This window comes from Patagioenas fasciata, chromosome 2, assembly GCF_037038585.1.
Source record: "Patagioenas fasciata isolate bPatFas1 chromosome 2, bPatFas1.hap1, whole genome shotgun sequence".
Lineage (NCBI taxonomy): Eukaryota > Metazoa > Chordata > Aves > Columbiformes > Columbidae > Patagioenas > Patagioenas fasciata.
Window position 1 is genome coordinate 140,162,165 of NC_092521.1, and position 26,971 is coordinate 140,189,135.

At 36.0% G+C, this 26,971-nt stretch overlaps 1 protein-coding gene across 1 annotated transcript in view; it reads left to right on the plus strand.

Annotated features, from left to right (window-relative positions):
* Window positions 1-26,971, plus strand: part of THSD7A (thrombospondin type 1 domain containing 7A) — a 281,443-nt gene that overhangs the window by 39,270 nt on the left and 215,202 nt on the right. The window contains exon 2 of the mRNA XM_065832371.2: window positions 3,864-3,990. The gene's annotated coding sequence lies outside the window, so the exon portion shown is untranslated. The remainder of the gene's footprint in view (window positions 1-3,863; window positions 3,991-26,971) is intronic.

The window sequence follows — 26,971 nt, forward strand, 5'->3', positions numbered from 1 at the left end:
TTCATTTTAACTCACGATCTTCTATTTATTAGAATAGCAAACTGAGATACTTCTGGCAATCTAATTTTAATAGTCAGGTTTCTGTTTGCAAGTCAAATAACAGGATTTGTATTCTTGATTATAAGTTTTGGGTGCTGGATTGGTGTAATGATTTTTCCTTGAGCAATCTGTTGCAGATTCTTGTGGTAACTGGCATCAAATGACAGACCTTCACTACATATGTGTTTCTTCTGAATGGTGTTTGTGGCACCACTATTTATTAGTGCAAGGCTCAAAACTAGGTTGATAGTATTTGTTTTTTTAACAGCAGCACAATGAGGGAGAAAATCCGTCTCTCAGTTCAAGAGGGACAGGGAACTGCTGGAGAGAGTCCAGTGCAAGGCAACAAAGATGCTGAAGTGAGTGGAGCATCTCCCTTATGAGGAAAGGCTGAGGGAGCTGCAGCTCTTTAGCTTGGAGAAAAGGAGACGGAAGGGTGACGTTATTAATGTTTACAAATATATAAAGAGTGAATGTCAATGACGATAGAGCCATGGTCTTCTTGGTGACAACCAATGGTAGGACAAGTGGTAATGGGTTCAAATTGGAACACAAGAAGTTCCACTTAAATTTGAGAAGACACTTCTTCTCCGTGAGGGTAACAGAGCACTGGAACAGGCTGCCTAGGGAGGTTGTGTAGTCTCCTACTCTGGAGACATTAAAAACCCGCCTGGACACATTCCTGTGTAGCCTCATCTAGGTGTTCCTGCTCCAGCAGGGGGATTGGACTAGATGATTTTTTGAGGTCCCTTCCAATCCCTAACATTCTGTGATTCTGTGAGCAACTGTCTGTTGTATGAAATCACTAAATCATAGGAGCTGTACTGAAGTCATAAGGGTAGGAATTGAGTCACAGCAACACGTCTTTCTGCTTTTGCAGTGGTTACTTCTCTTTTTTTTTATTTTAAATACGTCTGTAATGCAAGGCTTGGTAGACCTAATTGGCCTTAGTGTTGAAGTCTTAAGCATTTCAAGTTCAAGCTTAGGAAGTGAGCAGAATCTGAACTTTATCTTGTTGATATTTATTTCACATCTATCAAATAGGAAAAGCTGTAGAGAGTTACTGAACATGAGCTGAATCTCGTTCCTTAAATGTAAATTCATTTATTTTGAAATGTCAAGAATAGGCAATCCAACTCATTTTCACCAGGGGACACATCAGCCTTGCAGTTGCCTTCAAAGGGCTGGATGTAATTTTAGGACTATATAAATGTAACTACTCCTGCGTTTCTGCCTAGGAGAAACTATTTTGGATGGTAAGGGCTTGTCAGCATTTTGTTATAATTCAATTCTTCAGGCTATAAGAATTTGCTTCAAACTGAAAACTGAATGTGAAATGTCAACCTAGTGATAGACTTTATCAAATTTTGCTGAAATTTGCTTCATTTTAAACAGTGTAGATGTTCAATCAAAAAACCAAATTTGTTTATTTTGACAATTTTACTGTGTGCATTACTGAAATTAATATGTTTGTATATATTCAACTGTTTTGTGGTGCTCATGTGAAAGTCTTGGAGTGTTTACTTTAAATAACTGCCATTTATGTCGATGAATAATAAACATTAACATGTGGATGAGATTTCCTCCCAGCTGCCTCATCTGAATATCTGCATACTAGAGTTCCTAATTGCATCCATAGAGCCTGGTCTAAAATTCTCTAAATTAGCGCAAATGTGTGTCATGGTTTTTAACCCTGGTGTGTAGCTCAGCACTGTGCAGCCAGGCACTCACTCCCCCCAGGGAGGGGGAGAATCAGAAGGGCAAAAGTTAGAAAATTCCTGCTTTGAGATAAAGATAGGTAATAGGTAAAGCAAAAGCTGTGTGTGGAGGCAAAGCAGAACAAGGAACTCAATCACTACTCCCCATGGGCAGGCAGGTGTTCAGCCATCTCCAGGACAGCAGGGCTCCATCACATGTAACAGTTACTTTGGAAGACAAATGCCATTGCTCCGAACATCTCCTCTTCCTCCATGTCACCCCAGCTTTTATTGCTGAGCTTGATGACATGTGGTCTGGGATATCCCTTGTGTCAGTTGGGGTCAGCTGTCCCAGCTGTGCCCTCTCCCAGCCTCTTGTGTACCCCCAGCCTACTAGTTGGTGGGGTGGTGTAAGAAGCAGCAAAGGCTTTGATGCTGTGTGAACACTCTTCAGCAATACATCAAACTTCCCTGTGTTATCAACACTGTTTTCATCCCAGATCCAAAACATAGCCCCATACTTTTTACTATGAAGAAAATTGACTCTGTCCCAGCCAAAACCAGTACAATGTATTAGTTTAAAGAAATTGCCACTTCCTTGTAATACTGACAGAGATTTACTGCTGAATGGAGGCACCTAACTCATATTGTCAATAAGTAAACCACAAAAGGGTGTTTCATTCTGTTTTGGAATGGACTTCTTGCTCCAAGTCCCTAACTTGGTCAATGGTGGTCTACTAACGTATAGACTAGTGCTGCTTTCTGACAATACCAGGTAGCTTCTTATTTTAAACTTCCATCATGAAGAAAAATGTAAAACATTTTTGAAATGTGGGTTTTCAAATAGTCTTGCCCACTGTCGTGAAGGTGCAAAGGAGAATTGTTAATGCAGTTCTTTTACAGTAGACAATATGAAACCATAAAGTTACAGTTTAAATGTGGAGAGATACATTTTAGACAATAAAGAAGCACATAACATTAAAACTTCTTTGCATTAAGTTTTGACTGCATATAGTTTTTTTGACCCTGATTTTTTGTTTGTTTGTTTTTGTTTGTTTGTTTGGGTTTTTTTTTTTAATAGTACAAGCTAAAACAGGGTAGAAAGATCTCAGATGAGATTAGATATAATCTCGGAATTTTCTCAGTGAAGGCAAATATGGGTGCAACTAAGGCAAAGGTGGTCCTTATTGTGGTCCATCTTCTTATAGTCAACTTGTTCTGCTTGTCTGTGTCCTTCATAAGACAGAAGAAGGAGGTTATATTAGCAGTAAGACTGAGGATTTTCCTGAATTCCATAAAAGTCATTGGAACATAGAGAAAATGGAGCAGAAGAGAATGGCTAACAGTTATGATTTTTTTTTTTCCTGTTTAGCTGGCATGTTTCTCCTAGCTAAGGAAACTTGAAGGTGTGGTTATATAAATGCGGAATCATTCTGCCTTTCCTATTCATTACTTGGTGCCAATGCGCTGTACTTCGTATAATATATTGGATTATGTTTATATCAACTGGTTGCCTGGGCCAATTCATTTGTCAAAAAGTTGGGCTTCTTTGATTTTAAGCCTCTGTAAAGATTTAATCTTAATAATTTGCCATAGTAATAGCTGACAAGTAGCAGACTGAAAATAAAAATCTCTTTCAGTTTATTTGGAAAAGTACTGGCAAGACTAAGCCATGATTCAGAGGAATGTTCTCTTAAATTATAACTTTGAGATGGATATAAATAATGTGATCAGATGGCATAAATGGTAAAAAAGAATGGGAAGAGAAAAGGTTCAAAAGAGATGCCTGGCAGCAATATTTCACAGAAACAAAAATGTGTGGAATGGCCTTCCAGACACGATTATGCTATGGAGAGTTAAATATTGGGCTATTCACAGAAATTAGAAAGCATCCAGGGGCTTGTGGGGCACAGTAAGGTTTGAAATTCGGGGAGCCTTTAAAATACACTTATTGTCATATGTTCTTAGATATATGGATATATTAATGCTGAATTTACTGTTAGTTGTATGTAGTTTAGAATGCAACACACTGTCCATCTGTACCCTGTCCTTAGTGCATCATTGGGGAACTCATATGGGTAATTTGCTTAATTTTTGCCTTCTGACTTTTTATCTGCTTGTTTATAGGTTTCTTCTGAATTTGCTGCACAGAAGCTATCTGTCCCCGTAATATTGCTTTAGCATGCAGTGGAATTGTGACGGTTGTGAAGTCCCTCCCTAGCACTGGAGAATGAAAGTTTACTGTGGCAGAAAGGTGTGTTTAGTTTCTACTACTTATGACTTTTTAGACTCTTTCCTATCAACTCTTCAATACATCTTACAGAAAATTTGAAACTTCTTTTAAATCGATAGAAGTTATCTTTGCTTAACTGAGACGTGATTTACAGATAGACCTACAATCTGCATAAAGCAATCCTACAAGTAGACTAAGAAAGCAGATGTGATTCTTATGTGCATAAAAGTAAACTGCAGTTTCAGGTCTATAATTTTGTTCCAGTTATGAATATGTCTAAGTGAAGAAAACTGTCTCTAGGCAATAAAAGCTAATTTGCTGTTGTGCACTCTAGATTGTCTTCCAAGTCAAAAATTGATTGTTAAACTGTACAGTTCATCATAAGGAAATCTATCTTTGAGTAACTTAGTTCTGACTAAAAAAATAATCATGACAGCAGAAAAATGTCATTCTTCTGCAGCCTCTGCATACATAGTTTGAGCATAAATCCTACGGTGATCAAAGATGGAAAGATTAATTTCTGACCGGGAGATGGAAGATTATTTTATCTGAAATAGCATGATTTTTAGTCAATTTGTGACCTTTGAGGGCAAAGCCAGGAGTGTTTTGTAGAGCCACTATTTTAACAGTCAAGAGTCTGACTAGGGTAGCAGTTTTGTATTAATTATATTTCAGTGAGTGAAAACCTTTTCAAGTCACTTTTACATGCTTGGTTCTAATTTATTTGCTTTTCCACTGTATGTGACAGATCTGACCTCAGAATAGCTCGAACACTTTCTGTAATCAGAAGGCTGCAAACCATAATTTTTTAAAAAAAATATTTGGTTTGATATAACAATTTTTGGAGAAAATTCTATGAAAACTACAGTTATTGGAAAAAATGTGCCCTTGAATGAAGGTATGGCTGGATCGTCTACAAAGTACTAAAAAAAAAAATCCTCTCAAACATCCTTAACATTGTTTTTATATAAACTACATAAAATATGCAGTGCATATGATATTGTAGGTGTTGCAGTATTGACAGTTAGTTGTCTGGACGGATGTGCTGTCATTCAAAATTCATACCAGTAAATCCTGTAAAATATCAAAAACATTAAAATATTTGTGTATTTGTTAGGAATCATACATCTTGTATGCTGTGATGAATATTCTGTAACTTTGCTGTAATGATTTTTTAATTTTAGAAATAAGAAATAAAAGCTAAGTAAAATGTTATTGATAACAATTGCATGTGAGCAATTGAAGATGAGATAAACACAGAATGTTCAGGTATTATTATGAGAAATATGAGAAAAGGGAGGTAGTCATAGTCTTTTTGATTGCTGTATTGTATAAGAATAATTGGTTCATTATTGTAATTACATTCTTCATGGTATCAAGGTCAAACGACATAATAGTAGCAGTAGGGGATGTATTTTTACTGATTCTTACAGATATTAACTGAGGAAATAAGAGTTTGATGGTGCTGAAAGGAGGCAGGTGAATATCAAACCCAGAGGACCTTCCCTGTGTTTCATATTCTTTACCATCTGTGTTGAGAGTTCCAAATTCAGCCATGGATTCTAACTCTAAAAGGACGGAAGGTTGCATCTCCTCCTTTTCCATTTCACTTCTTAAAATATGCTGTTTTCAAGATAGTTTTACAATGGACTTTATATATTTTTAATTGTAATTTAAAAATTTACCTTTTTAACAGAGAAACATTATGTTCTCTTTTAAATGTTTACATTTTGAAACACTGAACTCTGCATTATTTATTCTGGTTCTAACAATTTTTCCGTGGTCATTAATGAGAGTCATTAATTGTTTCAGCAAATGAGTGTTGGCTGTTTCTTGCCTTTACTCCAGAAATCTTTAATAATAAGAAGTACCATTTATTTTGACCTGTTCAGTGGTAGAAGTGAAATAATTTAAAAGATTTATGCCAGTAGAACATGGAGATTATAGAATTAGCTTAATATTGGTTCTAAACCAAATAGATGATTAACTGGACAGTATTTATAGATATTTGAAGGCATTTTGGTTAGTCTGTACTACAAGCTCAATTTACTAGTAGAGAAGATATGATGACAAATGTGTTAAAAGAACTATGTTGAGTAAGTGGTGATGTTATTTTGCACAATCCCTGGCAATGTAACACCATGTGAAGTATAAAGCCAAAACTTTACCAGCTGCATAAACATGAGAATGTTTTGTTTGGTTTTTATGCAAAATTGTTGTTGTGGCAGTTAAGAAATATTTCTTCCCAAGTTCGCCAACAACTCATTTTATCTAATTAAATTTTTTACATGTTAAATAAACAATCTTGGATATAATTTTGAAATGAGAGTAAGGTTACAAAATGGAGTATTCAGAGTGCCAGTCTTAAATTACAAAAGCAATGAATTTTTCCTAAGCATAAGTGGCTGATCTGATTTAGCTAAAACTTCATAAAAATGTCACCTTGATGGACATACCAAGCTTGAAAACATCATCTGAACATTTGGAAAATGTAAATGTGAGTTTAAAAATATCTCAGAATGGAAACAGTTTTGGGTTATTGAGATAGAGTTCTGGATCTTTCACTGGTACACCTGCCCTCAGTTGATCTGTGTCAATGAAGGGAGTGTAATGAGAGAGGGCTGGGGTGCACGCAGCTGCTGGGGTGTCAGGCACCGCTCCCAGCTCTGACCAGCACAGCAACTGCAGGGTGGCTGGCTCGGAGACATTTTTGGCTGTTTGAACTAAGGCCATAGCAATGTGATTAAATGTTGTCGTCTTATCCCTTAAAAGATGGACTGTTTGTTGAAGGCTGCCTTTTTTTCTGAAAAAAAAAAGTTGGACATGTTTTACAGTGATTATAGCACTACAGTTTTCCTGTTACAAAAGATTTCATTTTTTTGTTGTGCCACAGAAGCACATCATAAATAGAGTATGATTCATAGTAGATTTATGGAAATGTTTGAATGTGGTTATGCTAATTATTTCATCTCTGAGGGTTTTTTTGTTGTTTTTGTCTTACGGGTGGTGGCATGTAAAAGAAAGGAAGAGCAATGTTTTCTCACGTGACCCAAAGAAAAGTTTAAAAATGGCTGAAATAGCTGGACATTTCTGTTAATACATATGTGTCTGTATTTGGTTAAAATTGTGTCACTTAAACAGATTCACATTTTGAACTGGCAAAAAGAAAGCATTTGTGTTCCAGCTGGTAATTAACCCCTACCACCTCTTTCTCAGACTTGGCTCCTCTGGCAGGGTATGTATTCTAGAGGGATGACCTGATCTGTCTTTTATCTTCTCTAATTGCCACTATAATTGAATGTATATGTCTATACCCACAGCAGTGGTTGTGGCTCCATGATCCACTTCAGGAAGACCGGATTACTGAATCATACCTGCCACTGCTAGCATTAGAACTTCAAGTTTAGAGTGAAAATGGGATTTTATTTGTATTTCATAGGATTTCAGGGAAAGAAGAAAGGACATCTTGGGGTTTTACTGCTGTATTGCTTTATTTTGCTTTTGCCTTTTTTTTTTTTTCTCTCCAGTTTCTCTTGTTTATTTGCCCTGAGCCTGTGGCAGCTGGTGTTGCCTTTGCATAGATTTGAGTGACATGACTTTTGGCAACGCCTGCATCAATTCTCACTGCAAATATTTGTTTGCTACCTGCCCAGCAGCTAACCCTGCTCTATCACTTCTCAGTGAAGAAAAGTATCTCATATCCACCCATTAATCAGTGTAATCTGTTACTGGCCTTCTCCCATCAGTCCTGTGCCTTCACCCTGCTGACTTTTATTCCTGTTTTACCCCTGCCTGTCAGGCATTGTGGAACCTGGGAGCACTCTCAGCTTATACATCACGTTATTTTTCAGTAGCTGGAAGGAAGAATTATATAGTGATCCATGGACATCTCTACAAGATGCATTTAATGGATGGCCAGGCTGTCAAATGTTTGAAAGTGATGTAGGAGGAATGTTTCTTGCCAGTTTGAATAAGTATCAGAAAGCTGGGATTTGCAGCAAGTGTTCAGGTTCTCAACTTGCTGAGGTGGCAGCTGCCTGCCCGCAAGAACTATGAACTAGAAATTAAACTGTGGCATGGCTGTGCTTGTAAAATTGTCAATATTTGCCTGCTGTGTTGATGACAATTTTTAGTTCTTCTTGTAGAATGTTCCCTGATTATCCACTAGCTTGTGCATCTTCATGGGAATTAAATGTTTAATTTTTCAGAAAGAAAGGAAGAAATATTTCTCAGCCAACTGGGAGGAATTGGCAGCTGTGCCCAAACTCTTTGGTATTGCTAAATTGGTTATTGAACTGAAATGGAAAGTCAGATTAAGGCTTATAAAAGTTGCATGATAATTTGATTTCCTTCTTATTGGTGCAACATGTGTGTGATACACAGCTCTGCTGAATCTTTACTCTGTATTTTATGTGGGTATGTAGAAATACGCTCCTTAAGCTGAGTCACATTTCCTTTGTCCTCACAATCCTTCATGAGCAATGCAATTAAACAGCTTGTGAACAGTGGTATATTAGTAAAATTAGGTTTAGGACAGTGTTTTAAACACTAAAATAATGTATCTGTGACATACACTGTGGCAACATAAAAAGCCCATAGAGAAAACCATAAGTATGATTAAAGGTATACAGCTACTCTAATATGTGTGCTGATTGTATGTTACTCTTACACCCCTTAAAAACTTTTCCCCATATACACACCTACTTTGGGTAATACGGAAGCTTTTAGGGTTTTAAGTAAGATGTGAGTTAATACCTGAATTTTGGCACCAAAACCAGTATAGACCATTGGTTCGTTCTGCGATACAGTTCTGATGCTTATAAAATCATGATTTTTCTGGTTTTGATAGGTGCCTTAACTTTGCTCCAAAGTGAAAAATATAGATAGTTGGAAAAGATCACAGGTGGAATAATTTTCACTAAAAGGAGGAGAGTCTTTAGTGGGGATGGCAGAAAGCCTGGTACAGGGTTGTTCCTGCCAGATACAAGAAAGTATTAGAGTGAGGTTTTAATGGAGAATACATTTACTTAAATAGGACATTTTTTGCAACAGCTACAAAAATGGGACTTCAGAAATCAAGGAAATGGGCAAAATCAAAACTGGTACTTTGCTTTTTTTCATCTGTATATGTAAGATCTCAGTCTTCTAGTGTATCAGAGCCTGTCACATTAGGAAAGGAGTTCCCACATACCTGGCCCTAGTGACACAGCAGCCAGCAATCTGAAATTGCTTTTTCAGTAACAATGGCTCTTAATGAATAAATTGGTACTTCTCACTACTCTGTTTCTCTTTGTCGTACGCATACTATTTAGAGAACATGTTGATGTAATAAGTAACAATTATTTTTCCAGTCTTTGGTTGTATTCTAAACTATCCAGGCTGGCTGAAAAACAGAGAGTCTGGAAATTTGGAAGTTGTTTCCAAGAATGTGTGGTGACTTGCAGATGTTTTAATTAATTAATTGAAATCTCCATCTTTGTCTTCTCAGAAATGTGTCTGGATTAATTAATGATGTAAAACACAATAAAATAAATTTGTAACTTAATTCCTATGGAAAAACTCTAGACTAAGAATGATTTCTGATTCACTACACTTGCACCACTTTCTATGTTTTGAATGACATTTTCGGTTACTAAGTGACTCCTCGGAAATACCATAAAATGAGAGAAGCTTGAGGGCAAGTTGGGCTGTTGGTGAGTGATGATACTTCTATCTGGCAGTTCAGTCAGCTTGAATAATAAAAGGTTTATGTGATTTATTACCTTAAAATGCTAAAATAGTGTCTACTAATACAAATGTTTCCATTAAAAAAGATAGGGAACTTACTAAAATGGAAGAGATAATGTTTTATTAATCTTTCATCTTGGTTTTATATTCTTGTGCCCTGCAGCTCTAGTGCAGCTGCTATAAGTGCAAATGCAAATAACAACTTGCTTAATGGGGTAATTAAAGACAGCGGAGAAAAGTTGCGTAACAGATATTTACTAAGTGTAAAACACATTCAAGCCATACCAAATGATATGTTAAACTGTGGAACTGTCTCCTGAGGATGGAAAGACATTGCATACCACTTCTTGAATAGTTCTTTTTCTAAAGTTGGATGTGAAGTAAAATGTCCCTTTCTTAGTTATGCAGATTCTGAATTATTTTTGTTCATTTTACTTGAGCAGGATAATTTAACATTTTTCCCCATTATTAAGCCAGCTTCCCCATATACTTAAAAAACAATGTATTGAAATCCACATTAGCAGATGTATTGCCAGGAAGACCATTATGTAAAAACAGTTTTAGTCTGTACAGGTTTGTATAGAGCGTCCCAAATGTAATTGAGGACAGAATCGAAGGACATAGTGCTAATGAATTGTGTAGTTTAGTGGGAGAAACAAAAACTTCATGTTTAACATGTTCAGAAATTGAAGACTTTTGTTTCAAAACTACAGGTTTTTGAAAGTGGTCTTTGTCTTTTTAAAACTAGTATGCAGCATTCTGGGACAGCTTCTAATACACTACACTTATTGAATTTTTACAGTGATATAGTATTTGGGCTACTCACTGGAGTTTTCATTTACTAACAAAATGTGAAATTCAAGTGTAAGTAGTGGTGTAACTGTAGTGATAAGGGTATAAATATGTAGAATTCAATACACATTTGAAAAGAGATTTCTTACATTTTAAATAAAATTTGGAAGGTGTGCTCTGATGGCATATGACACTGTCTTTTTGCAGCTCATATCAAATCATTTTAGATCGGATCCAGCTTGTTTCAGTCCTATACTACCAGTGCTCCAGGTCCATCTCTCAGGGATAAAAGTAATTGCTACCAAGGTTTGTGCTTGGCTGTTGTAGTGATGCTTCTCCTGCTGGTAGGATCACACCTACATAATTAGTCTCACACACAAGGCAGAATGTAATTGGTGTAATGAAATCTTTGATCAGTGCTCTCCAGTTACTGTATCTGCTGGGAATTGCATGACCTATGATATTTAAACCTTTATTATAATTCTAAGTGTTCTTTTCTTGGTCTGGGTAGGTTGAGAAGTATACATGTGGCACTGACAATCTCTACTTGCTAAACTTCAAAATATTCTAGCTTGAAAGAATATGATGATAGTCCTTCTTAGGGAATACACAGTCAATTTTGAATTTTTGTTGATTGCAGGTCTTGTGTGTTTTTTATTTGTTTGCTTGAACTTCTTGTTATTCACCACTCCATAAAAATAATTCAAGCAAAACAAAAACCCCAAATCATTACCTCAAGCATCACCCTGAGGAGCATGTTTGGTTGTAGAATAACTAGATTAATCTAGTAATAATAAAATAAAATATGGTATTTCAATTGAAAGTGCTAAAATAAAGCACAGGCATTACTCCCATAAACTATATGTTTAAGGCTAAAATTTTAATTGCAAAACCTTATATGAACATTACAGAAACATTCCAGAAGCCATTGTTTTATTTTTATGGACTCTCTAATAATTCTATTTTGTTACTCTAGGAAAAATAAGATTGTGGTTTTCTCTTACTTCTGGAGAGTGTGATTGGTGAGAGAGTGCAAACAGGTTTTTTTTTCAGTTCTGATGCACTTCTTGCTGTGTTATATGTGTGTTTCTTCTCTGCCTCATGGGAAATTTTATGTTGTTTTGTCTGTTCTCCTTTGTGAACATAGAAGGTAAGTCTTCATTTCTTAAAAAACCAAAAAAACTTTCACAGATAATTTCTTGATTACATAAGTTTATTAATTGAGCTGATTCCTCCATTACAACATAATTACTAGTTAAGATGTTAAATTCATTTTAAATGATGTGGTACACTGTCCCTACTTCACAATTTTGCTAGGTTTACTTATTTTCTTCCACATTTCTCTTCTGGAGTTTGGCTCAGAGTTTCTTCATGCGTGGAACTAAACTTGTTTTGAAAATATATTATAAAAATATTATTTCTGATGTATAAAATATTATCTCATAGAAGACAGCAAGATACTTCCAGTCTAACAGTAACAGTCTAACAGTAGCATTTCACAAAGATGGGTGCTGTTGTTAATCCAGAATAGTGAACTGCATGTACATCTCATCTGGTATTATTCAGCTGGACACACTTCTAAAAACCATGTCACACTGTGATTATTTTAAAGTTACATCATATTGCGTGCAAGTCCAAAATCACCAGTATGTATACTGTAGTTTAATGTTTATAGAATTAATGAGTAACTGTGACCATTTTTAGTCATGTATAGTATTAGATACTGTAGCTGAAATGTTTCAGCAGTTGATTTTTTCTTTTTTTTTTTCTTATTTATTTTCTTTTTTTAGTTCTGTCCTTTTTTTTACTAATTTTTTACCTTTAGGCTTTTGCAGACTGGAGTTGCTCTTTGGCAGTGTGGAGGCAGGGGTTATTGTGTACCTGGATCAAAGGCTTGTCCAGGGCTGCAGCAAAGCCAAGGCAAACACTTCCTCTGTGACGAGGGAATAGAGTGTACTATCAGCAAGTTTGCTGATGACACGAAGCTGGAAGGAGTGACGCCAGAAGGCTGTGCTGCCATCCAGCGAGAACTGGACAGGCTGGAGAGTTGAGCAGGGAAAAATTTAATGAAATATAACAAGGGCAAGTGTAGAGTCTTGCATCTGGGTAGGAACAACCCCAAGTTCCATTATAAATTGGGGAATGACCTATTAGAGAGCAGCATAGGGGAAAGGGACCTGGGGGTCCTGATGGGCAACAGGATGACCATGAGCCAGCACTGTGCCCTTGTGGCCAGGAAGGCCAATGGCATCCTGGGGTGTATTAGAAGGGGGGTGGTTAGTAGGTCAAGAGAGGTTCTCCTTCCCCTCTGCTCTGCCCTGGTGAGACTGCACTTGGAATATTGTGTCCAGTTCTGGGCCCCTCAGTTCAAGAAGGACAGGGAACTGCTGGAGAGAGTCCAGCGCAGGGCAACAAAGATGATTAAAGGAGTGGAGCATCTCCCTTATGAGGAAAGGCTGAGGGAGCTGGGGCTCTTTAGCTTGGAGAAGAGGAGGCTGAGGGGGTGACCTTGTTAATGTTTACAAGTGTATAAAGGGTGAGTGTCCTGAGGATGGAGCCAGGCTCTTCTCGGTGAGAACCAATGATAGGACAAGATGTAATGGGTTCAAATTGGAACACAAGAAGTTCCACTTAAATTTGAGAAGACACTTCTTCTCCGTGAGGGTAACAGAACACTGGAACAGGCTGTCCAGGGGCGTTGTGGAGTCTCCTACTCTGGAGGCATTCAAAACCCACCTGGACATCTTCCTGTGTAGCCTCATCTAAGTGTTCCTGCTCCGGCAGGGGGATTGGGCTATATGATCTTTTGAGGTCCCTTCCAATCCCTAACATTCTGTGATTCTGTGAAATATCTTATGGTATCCACTGAGGCTATGTTCATGAGGGAAAGCCTAAGGCACAGTGATAGGCACTCCCATTAGTATAGTAAAAATCACTACCTTACTGGATACTAATCTACACAGATGTAGCCAAGGCCCCAGCTCTCAAATCTGCGTTCCAGCATGGCTTTGGACCGTGTTTGCTTGTTTGTGGCACCTATATTTGTTGGGCTGGAGGGCTGCTTTATCAGGGTATCCTGGAATGGGGATAAAGGACCCTGGACCTTTTTTCAGTTTGTTTCAGCCCATAGTTGAAGATAGCTGTGCTGCCACTGGTAGAGGGGTAGATAGCAAATGAGCTGTTTTCAGCAGTGATTTTTGGTATTAGCAGGCTGTAGAGGCTATTCTGTTCTTCGCCTACTCACTTCTTTTCATCTATGTGTCATACTGGAAGCAAAGAAAAGGTTCAAGATGGCCAGTGCTGGAAACTATTATATGTTTATGGTCCAAATTTTGTAAATATTTCTCAGTCCAAAGAAACTATTGGAAGCTAAGTGTGTGAGAAGCATAAGAACAGAGAATAGACTGGTTTATGAATGGAAGTGTCAAAGATCTTTAATTGCCGTATTTTTTTTTAATTGTTGCAGAAGGAAAGAACATGCTCCTAAACTGGAAGCCCGAGAACACGGGCTTAATCTAAGTATCTGTAGTTGAGTAGGTAACATGACACCTCTTCTATATTCAAAGACTGTTCTGATATTTTAGGGCAGGATTCGTCTGACTGCTTTTAGACATACACTTCTAGGAAAGATAAATTGCATTTTATTGACTAGATCTTTATTGACTGTAATGAAGTATAGCTGAAATGTAGATGGCAACAATGGACACTGATGAATCCTATTCAAGATATGTACTGAAGAACTCCCACAGGCAGTGCGATATTCAACATTTCCATCAAAATGCATGTACTTTCTGAAATAGTTGCAACAAAATTATATCCATTCTTTCTAGCAGAGCAATGGGAAAGTTCAAGCACTTGATTAATGGAGAAAAAAAAACCAACAACAACAAATGCATTCTATGGTTGACTGATTTATGCTGAAAAGTGCTGCTTATCTTTCAATTCTCGGATTGCAGATCAGACTGCATTGTGTAACTTTTCCTTTGTTTCAGAACACTCTGTGCAGATGTGATTGAACAGATATGTGCAAGAAAGATTTATTTCAGACAAAAACAGGGCAGATTTTTCCAGCCATTGCCTCTCCTGGATAGAATTAATAGAGGCTTGGGAAGTGACTCCAATCCTCATAGATTACACTGGCCTTTACCTGGTATTTTGGAGTGAGAGGAGAAAAGTTCTGGTGAGTGGTTCTGGCCCATTTTCCTCAACTTTCTCCCGTTAAGAATGCAGAGCACTTTACTCAAGTTTGCTTTTTCTGTTTGTTCATGTACCTTTCCACACAGATGTTGAGGCTTACTTCTGTGCTTCAGGGAAATAATTTTACAGGAAGTATACATACCCAGAGTTAATAAACATTGTTCTTTTCACTTTTTGATAAACTAGTTAACTTCTGAAAGCACTTTTTCATTTCCTTTTTCACTGTTAACATAACTTTGGTATTGACACTTGGTGAATTTATTTTTTAAATGAAAATGTTGAGATCTTTTGTATGGTTTGAAGTGTTATTCCATGTATATGCAAGGTATTAAAACAACAGAGCTTTGATGAATTAGTGAAAACAAGTGATGGGATGCTGTTAACTGCCGGAAACACACTGGTTTTACATCAACTAGGAAGTAGGCTTTTGTATCTTTTCAAATTTATAGTCAACAAACTTATTTTTAATTCAAGAGAAATTGTAAAAATACATGGAGGAAAGTCTTACAGTGGCTTTCTTATTTTGTCTTGGAACAAGGAAAGGATTTTTTTTCTTCTTTATAGTCATATCAAAGTATTGAAGTGTCTGTCCTTTCTAGTTTTATGGAGTATGTAATTGTCGATAAAGTTCAAACTGTAGGACTGAAGCAGCTGGGATAATATTTATTCATTTGAAATACAAGACATAACATTAATGGACTGGTTAGGGATGTGAATGTTTGTCTTAATGTGTGACAATTCCACCTGTGAGGAGTCCTTTTTAATAACTTCTGGGCACTGGTAACTGTAATATGTCTATACCATGCAAGATATAATAATTGATTTAACATTTTAGATAAATTTTTATGTTATGTCAGAGAGTAAAGGAATCTTCTTCAGTGCTGTGTCATGGTATGTATTTTAAATAGTGTCTCCTGATCCATGGAAAGTCCATGGAAATTCTGTTTTGAAAATTAACTAGCATTGGTAGCAGTTCTTGTTACTGAATCAGCTCATGTTTGTGTTCAGAACAGTAATAAAAAGAAGTATATATATATATATTTTTTTTTTTTTAATTGAAAGTGCTCAAATGCTGTAGTATAATGTGGTTTCTGCTGGAATTAGCAAAGCCAAATGGTTATTCCAGATTTTTCAAGAGTGCAGAGTTCCTAAAACTGCTTGCTGTAAATACTGGAAATGCATGTATATGCACATAACATGATATGGGACTAGGTTTTCATGCTTAGATGTTGCTCCATTGGATCTGTTTAATCTCCCATTAAAAATGAATATCTGTCCTGCCGTTAAAAGTAACATGTCATGTCATGTACTTTGGCAAGGATTTCCATCCTGTCTGCAGCACAGAGTTTGAAGGAGGTGAAGCATTCGGTTGTGCAACCAGAGCTGCCAAGTACTTTGTACTTCCTGGAACATGACTGCACCTGGCAGCTCCGAGACACCCAGCTGAGATGTCCTCTGTCCCACCGGGCTGAGGGAATGGCTTGTGGCTTCTTTCTCTCAGTGCTGGGAATATTCTGTCTTGCTGTAGAGATTTGCTCCTGGTGCAGTATTGCCCAAAGTCTTCACCGAAGCATGCTGTCTGGTAGTATCATGTGCCCTGTCACACCCATCACTCTCAGACACTGACATATGTCCTAAAAGCCATCACACAGAGCCTGCTTTCTCCCCAATGACTGCCCTGGTGGCCAGGCCACTGCAGCTCCCACTGTGTCACCATCCTTCCTCATCAGTCATCATCTGAAGTTTGTGCTTTCAAGCACTGTAGTTATAGACCTGTATGTAAAGTCGTCAAATATGAATGAGATAACTCTAAAGTATTGTAAATAGCTGGAATTGGTAATGAATTGATAAAATTGGGGTGAAGCCCCAAGAGAAGTGGAGAATATTTGTTTTTAAAGGATTTTACTCAAGACCTTTAACTGAAAAACTCAAGGAAGTGTAAACAGAAACATTTCTGTAGACTTCTATTGTGTATTCTGAGTTAGCATCTTCATGTTATCTGTATAGCATACTCAATTATTTTTGTAAGCTATTTTTTGGAATAAGGCACCTACGCACTGAAGGACAAGTGAACAGTAATTTCCAGCTTTTATCTACCTTCATATATTAGCAGTTTTGAGAATGCCACTTCCCAGCATGCTTTTTAGTGGGATTACATTTCAGATAATGCTTCTTTTTATTTGATCTTCAGTGACTAGCCTAGTTTTCTGTATCTGACAACTAGCCTGTCTGAGAAGCTTACATATAGCAAACATACATTTTTATATAATTTTCAGGGGAATAAATAGGAAACTTAAATAAGTAAATCTCCTAACAATACAATGTGGATTATAAAAGTCTTTAACCATAGGGAAAGCTGTTGCACCAAACCAGTCAATAATTAATCCCAGATGCCTCTTGTACAGCTAAATATTTTTCGTTGTCTTGAAGTCTGCTATATGCATATAAAAATATGCACATTTATACATTTTTATAATTTTTTTTTTCCCTTTGAGAATACTTAGTGGCTTATTCTTATTTTAGTTCAATATTTTAATCTTTTTTTTTTTTCTGTTTTCCTGCATGAAACAAGACCATGTGTCCAGCATGATAACTGCATCTTGATAAGAAACCTGTGTATGGGTGCTAATGATATGAAATCCTTCTTATTTTCAGTAGATAGTTTACTTGTACTATAAATTAATTAAAGCACTATTTAATTCTGTGGGACTTCTGGGTTTTAGGTGACAAATACCTTTTAGTATCTTTTTAATTTGTATTCTGTGTACACTTATTGCATGACTTGGTGTTTATCACTATTTTTTTCTGTGACACAATCATAGAAGCCAAAACTACAAATGCACGTTCTGTCACGAGCAAGAAATATCTGTATGGAGTTTGATTTCTGTTTAGTTCCACCCCCCACCCCCCTCCATCCCCCCAGTAGCTCTTATAATAAATTCTATGATAATACGTTCTTTTTTTTTTTTTTACTTTTAATTAGTGATTTGAAATGTCAGCCTGTGTTTCAGGATCAGGACACATGTTCCGTTAGATTTAATGCCTCCCTAGCAGTCTTGATAATGGAATTATAGAATTGAAGTAACAATGAGAGATCAGTGTGAGAACTCTCCAATAGTTTCTTGTACTAACATAATGCTATGCTTGAACAGTCCAATATTTTTCTGACACTGTAAACAAAAAATAAAGTCTTGGTAGAATTGTGGATTTATATGATTCCATTCTAATTGATATGTGCGCTCATGTATAAATGGATCTCTTTATAGGTTATAGATATAAGTCTTAAATTACAATATTACTACTTCTAATTTTAGGGAGTTAGTAAGAGTTGTAAGCAGTCAATATAGCCATGTTTTTGGAGTTATTAATAACTTAGAACTCTCATGTTTTGTACCATGAACACTTGCCTAAAATACCTCTAGTGACCTTGATTGGGACATTTCACAACAGTGAATTTGGATTTATTCCCAATTCTTTATTATTACTCTGAAAACAGTAGAAACTATTCACATATGAATTTCTTGAACTACAACATAGAATTTCAAATTACAGAAGATGGAAAGATTACTAAAGTTATTTCTCTATGAAGGGTCAGGTTTCTTGAGAAGTTTTGTTAGAAAATAGAATAATTAGAAATCTTGGATTTATAAACAAGGTGTCCATAAATATAGCTATCCTCAGTAAACCTAAACTATAATGTAGTGCAAAATCATGGCTCGTGAAGAGAAACACTGATTGACACAAGCCATCTGTCTTTTCTGTCAAGTCACATCTTTTAACAACTACTTAGGTTCTATAGCAAGATATAGAAAGATAATAACTAACATAACCCCACAAAAAAAAAAAAAAAAAAAAAAAAACAAAACAAATAAATGAAAAAACAAGCAAACAAACAAAAAATCCCAAACAAACAAAACCAACCGAAGTCCTGGTTTTGGAATTGGGAATTCAGTTATTCCTGTAGAAACCTAAATGTAAGTTTATTGTTGGTGCCCTAGTTCGTGTGAACTTGTCCCAAAACTATAGGCACTCATAGTCTAAACAATGCAGCAATAGAAGCTTCATTGAAAAGATACAAAAGTACTTTTCAAGATTGAGAATTGTAATTTACTCTGTACTCAGAGAACAGTTGGTGAATGAGTGCAGTCTTGAGAAAGAGATCTCAAAGGAAAGTTTCTGGTTTTAGAAATACCTATGAGAGTGGTTTATAAGTATTGTAAAGATGTACGTCTCTATTCAACAAGAGGTCACTAAAGAAGAACCTGAGCTAAATGACAGAACAATCAGTGTTAGGGGAAGAAAAATCTGCAGACAGAAAACACACCATTTGAACAAGTGGGCCAGTGCTTTGTTCTATACTTAAATAGAATAGATTATTTCAGTTGGTAGGGGCCTACAGTGATCATCTGGTCCAACTGCTTGAGCAATTCAGGTCCATCCAAAAGTTAAAGCATGTTGTTAAGGGCATCATCCAAATGCCTCAAACACCAACAGGCCTGGGACATTGACCACCTCTCTAGGAAGCCTGTTTCAGTGTTTCAAAATTAAATGCATAAAAAAGTCAAGCTTTGGAAAACCTTTTTTATTCCCCCCCCCCCCCCCCAATAAAACAAACAAAAAACCCCCAAACAAACAAAAAACCCACCTGAACTGCCACAAGACAGTTTGGACAAGGTAGCTGTTGATTTTACAGACATAGTTTATATCTCCTTATTGGTCTGAAAGTAAATCTTCTGAGAACTGGATTTCAGAAAGAAAATATCTGATGTTTATTCAGACTAATCTGGTTAATAATTGAACATTGTTTTGATCCTTAAGGTACCGTATAATAACTCAGAAAATGTTAAAATCCTGTGATGACAAACAGGAAGTGGTCAGCTAAAAGTATCTTTGGTCAAAAGAACCAATACTGTGAGGTACTTATGAGTTGTTCAGCGAAAGTGAGATATGATGGTAAATCAGTTCAGTTTAGTACAATGCAGATTTTCTTCTGTGGATTACATGTGCTCATATTTACTTGAGCTTGCTGAGTACAAAAGCCAATATCTAAGCAGTCTACTTAAACACACCATGTTCACATCAATTTGGAGGAAATACATCAAATTCTGATGTTTACTGTGACTTCATTGAAAAATACATTTTGGCTTCCCGCTGCAGACAATATCAAGCATCTGTGAAATTTGTCATGAAAATATTTCATGTTCATAATGTTTCCTAATGTTGAGAGAACAGCCTGAGCTTCAAGCTTATTGTAAAAGGTGCAAAATGTGTTTTATGCATTTCTCTAGTTATGTTACACTAAATCTGTGCTGCTCTGCTTTACATTAGGAAAAGTAATGTGCATATTAAATTCTATTGTTTATTACTCTAGTAGTTCAGGTTTGTCCAGACTTATATGTAGAAATGACCCCACTTATTTGGAAGTGTTAGGTGAATACCTATGAATTTAATTATATGCATGGTTTTGTGCACTATTTTGTTTTTGTAGGGTTTTGAAAATTAGGGATCAGATGAGTTGTATTGTTGCCAAGATAATATGACCCTTCACTTGCCCCAATAGCATAGGTGAAAAGCTGTCTTTAGCTGTAACGGTATATGTGTTATGAAGTCCTGCTTTGTAAAGCCATGTGCAACTACACTATGTATTCAACCCTGTCTTAGTGTAATAACAAATGGGAAGCAGAAGGTTGAAGCCAGAGCAGTCTTAGTCACACAGCCTGCACATCAGTCTGAATGATCTCAGAGGACTTATCTCAGTATGGCCAGAACTGCTCTGCTTCTTTATAAAGGGGCTCTGCTATTGGAAAAATGTACAGTCTGCCCTATTGGTCGCAGAAGTTACATGGACTGATTGAATGCTACTCATAAAAACACTTCCTGTCAAAATGCAAAAATATTTTTTGTTTGTGCTGAAAATAATTGTATTCCAGATGTTTTATACACATTCCAAACATTATACTTACTTTTGTGTACTGAAAATAGCTGTTTGACAACATATTTTGTAGAGAAATATGTAGTAAACCTGGTATCTTTCCCCCATAGTGTACCACAGACGGAGTAAATGAAGCTGTAAGTCTCTTGGGTTGTTAAAAATGCGCTGCCTTAGCTCAGATGCTGTGGCTGCATTATTGCCTCACTACTAAAACTGTCTGACTTAGTCTGGCACAGTGGATGTAATGCTCTGTTAGATTAAACTGGTAGCTTGGCTTAAAATCTCTTTATGGATTGTTAATCACCAAAACAGACTATAACACACTGCAAATATTGACTGAACTGCAAATGCCATCATGCCTGGATAATCTGGCAGATTTGAAAGGCAAGGGTGAGCAGCTATTCTGAATTGGTGAGCAGTTATTCTGAATTAAGAATGAGGTAAAATGTAGAAGTAGGAACTGTAACAAGAGTTTTGACTTATCTAATTAAAATGCTTGTCTTTCAACTTGGCAGAAGTGTCATTCCCTGAAGTTCAAGGAAATATCTCACTCTTAAAATGATAATTTTGAAATTACAGGAAAGATGATTTAAGTGAATAAACTTTTGTCTAGATATACTTTGTAGTTGTTGAATTTCCTTTTTTATGTATGTATGATGTTGGTACACAGAATACAGTTGGAATCCATGTAAATTTGTCTCCCTGTACATTCACCTCCCTTCCTTATTTTCCCACAAATTAATATGTATGTGGACCTGTAAAATCTGTTTTAAAGATGCCCCCCAGTCTTTTTTTTTTTTTTTTTCCCCCACAGAGTGCTTTTCCTCTCTTCTCCTTAATTGTGGCTTGGTGTTTTGTTACTTACATAAGTTGATGTAATAAAATTTAAATAACCTTTCTTTTAATTCGGTTGAGGAGATTTTTTTCCTGCCAAAAGATTTGTTTTGAAAACTTCGGTCTTATCCTCTCCTCACTCCATGACAAATATATAGAGGAGGATAATGTGCTAATCTTCCTGGAAAGCATATTCAGAAGGAAACAGGGGCTATATTTAAAGTAAGAAAGGAAAGTGATAATTGTAACAGGATCCTGATGGGTGTAATTGCCATACAGAATGAATTTATATCAAGGAGGTAGCTAAATAGAAGAAATGTAAATTGTGACATATAGTAAGATATGTGTTTTCCTAATATAACTTATAGGCTGTATTGTGTTATTTTGGTAGTGTCTGAATCCTGATGTTGACTGAAATGTCTTGAAACCTTCCCCTTCTTTACAAAAGTTTAACGTGCATTAAAAAAAAAAAAAAAAAAATTTGAAATGATTTAATTTAGCTAAAGGATTTCCTATGTTAAAAATCCTTTAGCACAGCCAGAGAAATCCCAGTGGATAGCAATCTAATGGACAGAGATGAGAAAGATAGCAGTTGAAGCATGCCAACACAAGATGAGGATAGTTCTCATTTCAACCATGCGGCTAAGTGCTCTTAACTCAAGGGATGTCAAGTGTATTCTTCAGTTCCAAATGAATGGAGTGCTCTTACAACTTCACTCCTCTCTGCAATTTCAAAGTATGAAGATTTCTGTCTAGCTTTATGAATTTTCAAATATTTTAATTTCCTCAGTTTTCCTGACATGTTTATTAGATTTCTACTAAGGTTAGGGCAACACTTGGAATAAACCACAATATAAAATGATATGTTATGAATCTATCATTGATATAAAATTTTATGATAAACCAGTATCTCCTCTAGAGTTAAAGATAAGGTTGAGCTTCTCTTCAGCACAGTGCATGTTCAATGCTTTTCTGATGGAGAGTTCCAGGATTGCTGCATGCATCATCACATTTCCATGGCCCCTTCAGCTCATTCATCTTAGTACAAGTCCAGGTATCTCAGCACCCTCAGAACTGGGCTGAGTGTCTTCCTGTTGCACTGTTTAACAACCTGGTTAAAACTTACTGTTGCAAACATTTTTGTGGCTCTTCTGTTTTGAATAGTGCAAATGTAGACCTTGTACTTTTCCTGTACTGATTTCCTGATTCAGAGCCTGTGCCAGCTCCCACTAACATCAGCACTGGGGCTATTCCAGTAATTGTTTTGGATGAAGAGCTTAGGAGGAGTCCTCAAGTAAGCTAATTTTTAGCAGATTAACCACTTATTTGCTGGTCCTTCCTATAACCAAAATTTATTTACGAGACCTTTAGTTATGATGATGTTACAATAAAGATGTGAAATTTAGAAATTACAAAAGAGCTTTGATCTTTGCTAAATAGATGAGAGGCAGGATAAAGTTGGCAGACATAATCCTAGAAATTTGCAGTTCCAGATTTCTGTGGCTACCCATCTCTCCTACTTTGTACTTATTGGAGAGCTATGTTTTTAATAAACTGCTAGCCAGAAGAACTGCATGTATTGAGGGTCTGGAAGTAAGGAAGTAATTTCCTTTTGAAACCTTTTTTTTTTTTTTTTTTTTTTGTTTAATCTTTGTTAATGGACTATCAGTTAGGTATGGTTAATAGGCAAAGGACTTGTAAATGTAATCTTCAGTAATATCTGGTGTTGCTTATTTTATTACAACTGTGGCTAGAGTGGATATAAGCAAGAGACAGATAAGTCTTGGGCCTATAGAATAGAGCTCATTATTTGGTTATCTTCATGGGTGAAGATTCAGAGGCTGAGCTGAATATTAAAACTGACCCTTGGAGAGCCTGTTTGAAGTGGGAGGAGTTCAACAAAGAGGTTGAATTTACCTCCAACTTTATTCTGCCACTTTAAAGTTAAAGGCGTTTCTGGAATGTGAGTTTGATGAAGTGACTTCAGAATTTTAATTCACACTTCAATTTTTATGAGTTATTTAAATATTTTTTATGGATTTAAAATTATAGAATTGCACGATAATAAGAAGATTGACAAGTGTTTTTAGGTACAAGTTATAATTCTGGTACTGTACTTCACATATTTAAGTTTGCTCCAGTATGAATTTATGAGTATATTAGTATTTGACATAGTTCTTCCAAAATGGATTTGCTTTCTGACTGTAACTGACAATATCAGATACGTCATTTCTCATTCAGCATCTGATAATATTCTGCATATTTGGGAGCTTTAACGTAGTACTTGGCTTTTTAAAAGTAAGAGCAGTACAATGACTGCTCTCCAACTCTGTAGAAAAAGGCAGTGTTTTTTGTGAATCTCCTTTCAAACATTATCTCAGCCATATTTACTGAAATCTCTTGTTAGTTATTGTTATAATAAGTTTTATGCATGTTTAGAAGTAAGATGATAAGGGCCTCTTCTCCAGCTTTCAGAAGAAAATTTGCTCTGAAGCATTAAGCCTATTATTGTTACTGTCTATTGAGCTAGACAGTAATCAGCATTAATGCTAGTTCTATTACACTTGTTCTTTTTAAGGCAACATATGTGTTAATGAATTCTACGACATGTTGTCTTTTTCTCTATCAATTGTATCACTGAATCAGAAGAAATAATAATAAATCATAGTTGCAAGTATAAATTGTGTGGACCAAACAAGTCCTTGGTGTTGTTACACTCACTTTGATTAAAAAATGTATATTTTTACAAAAGTTTGTCGTTAAGCAGCTGTCACTATTTGGAACAATGAAGACAAACAAAAATAAGCTAACAGTACACTATGTTAAATGTGCTCTTAAACTTCAGTTGTTTCATTCAGCATTTCATCCTGAGTGGGACTTATATTATTCTTGTTACTATTACAGGCTTTGTCACACATCAGTCAGTCACTTGTAATATTGCCTTTTTAGGTAATTACAAAAATAAATTCCCTACTATTTTCTTTTATTTATTTATTTTTTTATTTTTAAGTGTTACTTAATTGGTACAAATATGGAAAAAAACCATGATTTTAAATGGGTAGGAGAGCAGTAGATTGGACCAAACCTGGAGAGTGGGAAAGTGAACAATGGAGGCATGTTTTCGTTAGATTAGAAATATTATTCTTTGGAACTCAAGGTGCAAATTATGCTGTGCCATAATGTTCTTTTCAAACACACAAGATAACATTTGCATATCTAAATTGGATCAGCTTGAATGGGTTTCCCTGCTGTCGCATCCCCTCAGCTGCAGTCTTTCTGAAATGGCCTGCAGGTGGATCCAAATAGTAATTTTTAAGCCTATTTTTAAGAGCATCTGTAAAATAAATATTTTTCTTCTTATTTTATATTGATTTTGTGTAGTGAACATCAGCAAAAATTCTCCTCTGCCTCATCTGAGTATAATCTACATGATAATTGGAAGCTTAAATTTAATTCTGTTTGCACTGAGTTGAAGAAAAACAGTTTCAACTGGCTCAATAAAATCACAATTGGTTCATAGTGTTAAAATAGCTTTTTTTTTTTTTTTTTAAATATATGGAACATCTTAGAAGTATGTGTAATATCTTTATGACAAGTGTGAAAAAAATTGCCATCCAAAGGGGGTCGGGGGAAGACCCTGAAAACAATGTTGTGGGGTGTTTTTTTGTTTGTTTGTTTTTGTTGTTGTTGTTTTGTTTGTTTTTGGGGGGGGGGTTGGTTTTTTTTTTTTTAATTTACCTTTTTTTTTTTTTTAAAGGTAAACTTGCAGATACTGTACCAATTTAGATTTCCCTTCTCCCTTTCTATAAACTTCTTTCTTTAAACTTTGATAATATTTTATTACATTCATCTTGATGGAAGTGTATAGTTTATTTTTCCCATTAAAACCATTATATTCTGAATAGATTTTTTCAAGTATGATTTTAGTTCATTTCATCCATGTGCTCAATTTATTTTGTGTACTTTTGGTACTATGACTTCTTCTGATGTAATAAGGACAAACAGCAAATGAAATAGTTTAACTTCTGAGGACAACAAGGATACGGTTCAAAGATACTGTTTTAATTCCTGTAAAATAGAGTTAAGAAGTTCTAGGGGGTATTTTTACAGTGTCTTTCCATACAGATACTTTGATATATGTAAAAAAAAAAAAGTGTAGCACAGTCTTAGGCTATAATGCTTTCTGGATGTGACTCTAAATAAGGAACGTATGACCTCAGGCTTATGCCACTTTACCTATGTTTTACTAGCTATGTGTGTATTAATGGAAAATTTTCATGGAAAATAAGGAGCATGCTGTGAAGAAGCTCCTTGTGCTCTGTCTGGTGAGCAACTAGAAGCCAGAAAGTCTTTGACATAAACGGAGCTTGAGAAAGACCCTGTCCAAGGTGCTGAGGGTTAGATTCCTGCTCAATGTTGTGAGATGGTGTTTCACCTGCTGCAGAGCTGTTTGAGCTGTAGTCTTTTGTAAATCATTGCAGTTATTACAAGATTATATTATTATGTATGGTGTTTTTGTTTGGGGATGGTTGGGGTTTTTTTGGTGTCTTTTTTTTTTTTTTTCTTCCTTTCCTGTGTCATCTGATATCTGTAGAAAGTTAGAGTCTTATAGAAAAGTGAAATTTGGTTTGGTAGTTTTATGTAGGGATGGTTAAAACTGACCATTAGGATATATCTACCAGTTTACGTACTGGCTTTAACTCAGGCTAGTGTTTCTGTTCATTTACCTAGAAGATTGGAAGGATCTCTTAAGTTCTATGCATAGTTCTGATTTACACATTGGAGTTTGTTTCTCTTGTTCTTACCAAAGTAATTTGAAATTTTGTGAAAATAAGCTAGGACTGCTGCTGTATCCCACAATGATGCTGTTGTGTATCAGTCAGAAAACAAAACTCTTTGTAGTTAGTATTTCTAGATGCAATATTAATATGGAATGTTTTTTTGAAGATGACAGTAACTGTCATCTTCCATCTGAGTGATATTAAATGAAGTGTGATTGACCTAAAGTCTAATGACTGTGTCTAGCTCATTGAGTCTACTCTTTTCTGTTACCACAGAAAGAGATTAATGATTCTACTTCTATCTTTAGGGGGAGGGGGTATTAAAAAATAAGAGATATATTCCAGTGGTTGTTCTTAGTTCTCTTGCTTCAGGCTTTTAGAGAATACTGTAAGGTCTAAAAGTTATTTTTAGTATGGAGAACCTAAAATGCTAGCATTTTGGGAGAAGATTCTAACTACATTGTGATGGGGAGAGGAGGAGTTGATTACTATGCAATATGCCGCTCTCATTCTCAATTTATTAGTGGACCAAGCAAGAAAGGATGGAGTGTGTGAGGGAAAGCTTCTCGCACATGCAAACACACACATACACATTTCAAAAGTTAACTGCATCTTACCTAGAAAGTCAACTGAGAGTCACCCAAATTAATACTGCAGTGGTTTGGCACAGCTGAGCTGGGGCAGTGCGACACAGCAGCACTCCCTATGACGAGCCCCAGTGTCAGACTGTGGGAAATGG